A 3,684-nucleotide genomic window follows, 5' to 3' on the forward strand; every position below is an offset into this window, starting at 1 on the left:
AAATCCACGTTCAATTGTGTACAGGCTGTACCATCAAAGTCATGTTAAAACATAATCATGTACTTGAATAATAGTTAAGCAGGACTTTTCTATACATGTGCTTCCTCTATCACATCTTTATGCTATACCTTAAATTCTTTTCTAATGTTGTTACTGTTCCTCTGGTTCTGTAGTTAATTTTTCATCAATTTTGGTCTCGTTTGTGAACCGTCCATGGACAGATTGCAATTTTAAAGAATATGTTTATTATTCAAAACTGCAAAAATCACTGGTTCGTTTACTAGTAGTTGATATGATCTGAAGTTTAAGGTCTGTAATTAGTCACCTGATTTTTGACTCCCACTATTTGTGTTCTGCTTGGAACAGAAAACAACTGCCACTCCCCTCCCAAAGCAAATGGATTTTGTAATTACAGGAATTTTATCGGTATATATAAAACCCATTTTCCATAAATAATCAGAAAAAAATCTACATTCTTGGCGTGCTCATAAAAATTAAGTAAGGAGAGGTATGGAAATTATGACGGAAAGTTCAACTTAGAAGCAGATGAATTGTTTTTTTATTTTATTTATTTTTCACTCTGTGTACATGGTGCAGCAGGTGTTTCTCAAAGTGTAAGCCTGGTTGACCCGTGATTTCTATTTCACAGCTGGATATCATCAGATATTTTTCTTCCCTGTTTTCACTTTAAGAAATGATGCTGTGGTGTTATAAAAGGCTTGTGCTAGTTTGGACTAAGTGGAATCTAATAACAGCTTCCACTCAGCAGATGACACTTTAATATCCTTTTAAAAATGGAATCCGAAGCAGTTGTTTGTAGATGTAAGCTGGAATGAATGAGGAGGACTCTTCTGTTACTTCTTCCCCTGTGAGTTTTTGTCTGCTGGTCAGAAAAATGACTATGTTCACAGGTGCCTGTTTTGAATAGCTGTCTGGAGGCCCAGCTGTGTAGCACTGATCTGGATTAGAGCCACATTTTCTCTGCTTGCGTGTCAGCTTGGTTCATCTAGATGGCAAGAAAAGCCTTGGGCTGCTGAGATGATACAGAGATTGCGCTGCGAACGACTGGCTCAGAGCAGCTCTGGGCTGGGCTCTTCCCTCCTGACTCTGGCTCCTCCCCACATGTTGGTGGATTGGGCTGAAGCCGGGTGAGCATTTCATTTTGGAAGCAGTGGTGGAATAATGGTTTTAGCATGGAGTTGGAACATTTTGAGAAAAGTGGTGTCAAATAAGCCGTTATTCATAGCAAACTTTACAAGGTGAATGAACAAAGCAACTGCTGTGTTTGGGAGAAAGCAGAATTGCCTCAACAGATGACGAATGCTAGTGACTAACCTGAATACCTGCATGGTCCACGTGCATTTGCACTTGGGCTGACTGGAGGGAAGATGATTGTGCAAACCAATGGTGACTCTGATGGTGATACTTTTGGGAAGGAGTTGAGCTTAGGTAGATACAAGGATAGCAATTGGTTGCATGTTTCTCCATTGCTGAAAGTGGCATATTTGAGTGTAATTCTTGACTAGCTTGCTTTTTTTGTGATGCTTTTTTTTGCTACACAGAACGGGTGTGGGATTCATCTGTCCAATGTACTAGTTGTCCTGGACTCCCTTCCTAGTCAGTGGAAACTTAAGGAAGGTGTCTTAAAAGAGATCATATACATCATGCCCTACAATTATTCCAGTGTCTCCACTGACTATAAAGGCAGCCTAGATTCTAAGCCTGCAGAAGTTTGCATTGAAATCTAACCTGACAAGAAAGAGTGGGAATGCACCTTCAGATGGTGTTATTAGCTTCTCAGGGCTCTTATCTCCTTCATGCTTGGCCTATGAAGGAGGATATGCACTAGAAAATGCTAGTGGTTTTCTTAATGAGACTGAAGGGAGTAGCAAAGCTGATGAGAAAGAAAATATACCAGATCTTAGTCTGGTTTTGCCTTTGCCTTGACATATTGTGAAATAATCTGAATTGGATAGAGAAATAGCTGATTGTAATAGAGAAAAGGCAGATGAGGCAGCAGAGATTGTGCATCTGTGATTTTCAGCACTCGGAAGTATTTACGAGAAATCAGAAGATGGTCTGATCATTTGGGTCTGAATTTTGGAATACTTCCTGCTTCCCTTCACATGTTCTAGTACAAGGATTAAAATTTTAGATGTAAAATTTTAAATACTGATTAATATAGTGCCACAAAAACATGCGATGTGTTTCAATGCTTGCCCCAAAAACATGCTGTCTCCTATCATGAGAAGCGCAAGAAGATGAAGGGCTTTCACTAGTTTACCAACTTGACAAAAAGTTTGAAACTTGATCCATAAGTAAGAAGTGTTAAAGTTTACATTTCACTTACAGAAACACAAGCCTGATTTGTTTGACTGTAAGGGGTAAGTATGTAACGATTCGTGCAACTTGTAGTCAACTGATGTCACTTGACAGGTATGTGTGTAGTCTGGTAGAGAGTACACATCTGTAAGGCCAGGGTGTTCCCTAGTGTGTTGTCTGGCCAATTGTATTCTTACCTAGGTGGTATTTTAATTGTGCAGCTGGCAGGATAACTCTGTTAATTTCAGAACCATAGCTATTTTTTTTGCCTTTCCTCCATTTTCCGGTTCTTGTACTTTAAATATGAGTTGTCTTGTGGATGTATGTTTTTGGAAAGTTAAGAATGATTTTTCTAAAGAAAATGCCCTGACTTCAGATACTACTTTGAACCAGAGGGGAGAATTTATATTAAAGATATCGTGGGTTTACTGTGGTCAGCAGCTAAGCACCACACAGCTGCTTGCTTGCTTCTCCCCCCCTCCACCCCAGTGAGGCAGGAAAGGAGCAAAGGAAGAATAAAAGCAATAAAACTTGGGGGTCAAGATAAAACAAATAAAAAATTTAATTGTTTAAAAAATGGAGGATAAGTGGACAGAGAGAGAAGAAAACAAAACAAAACAAGTGATGCAAAGGCAATCACTCACCAGTTCCTGTGGGTAGATCAATGCCCAGCCAGTTCCCAAGCAAAAAGTTGGCTAACCTCCCTAAAAGCCCCTCTTTTCCCTTTTATTGCTGAGCATGATGTTATATTGTATGGAATATCTCTTTGGTTAGTTCAGGTCATCTGCCTGGTTGTGTCCCCTCCTGGCCTATTGTGCACCCACCAATCTATTCACTGGGGGGGCAGAGTGAGAAGCAGAGAAGGCCTTGATGCTGTGCAAACACTGTTCAGCAAAAGCTAGAGCATTATTGTGTTATCAGTTTCGGTCAAAATTCTAAAACACAGCACCATATGAGCTGCTATGAAGAAAATTAATTCTATCGTAGCCAGGCCCAGTAGAATCTCCACCCCTTATTCCATACCGTTTATGTCCTGCTTGGGAACCACGCTATCCAATACACCCTCATTAACCACCAGCCCCCTTCCTATCCTTTGATTTGTACACAGGTATCTTCCCTTAGTCTATGGGTCATCCCTGTGAAATGTCCATAACATGTCCATAACGTGTCCATAACATGTCCATAACATGTCCACTGAGTTCATTTAGTCCATAACTTGGGTTCTCTCTGTTATGGTGGTCGCTCTGAACAGGAGAGGCGTGTTGTGTTGAGTTATTGGACACCAAAATCAGCTCAGGTTAGGTCACTGCTGCACTCGTTCAGGTTTTGCAAGGCTCTGTCTCTGTTGCTTTAGGTGATTCC

This window comes from Fulmarus glacialis, unplaced genomic scaffold (assembly GCF_000690835.1).
Source record: "Fulmarus glacialis isolate BGI_N327 unplaced genomic scaffold, ASM69083v1 scaffold8088, whole genome shotgun sequence".
In the NCBI taxonomy this organism is placed as follows: domain Eukaryota; kingdom Metazoa; phylum Chordata; class Aves; order Procellariiformes; family Procellariidae; genus Fulmarus; species Fulmarus glacialis.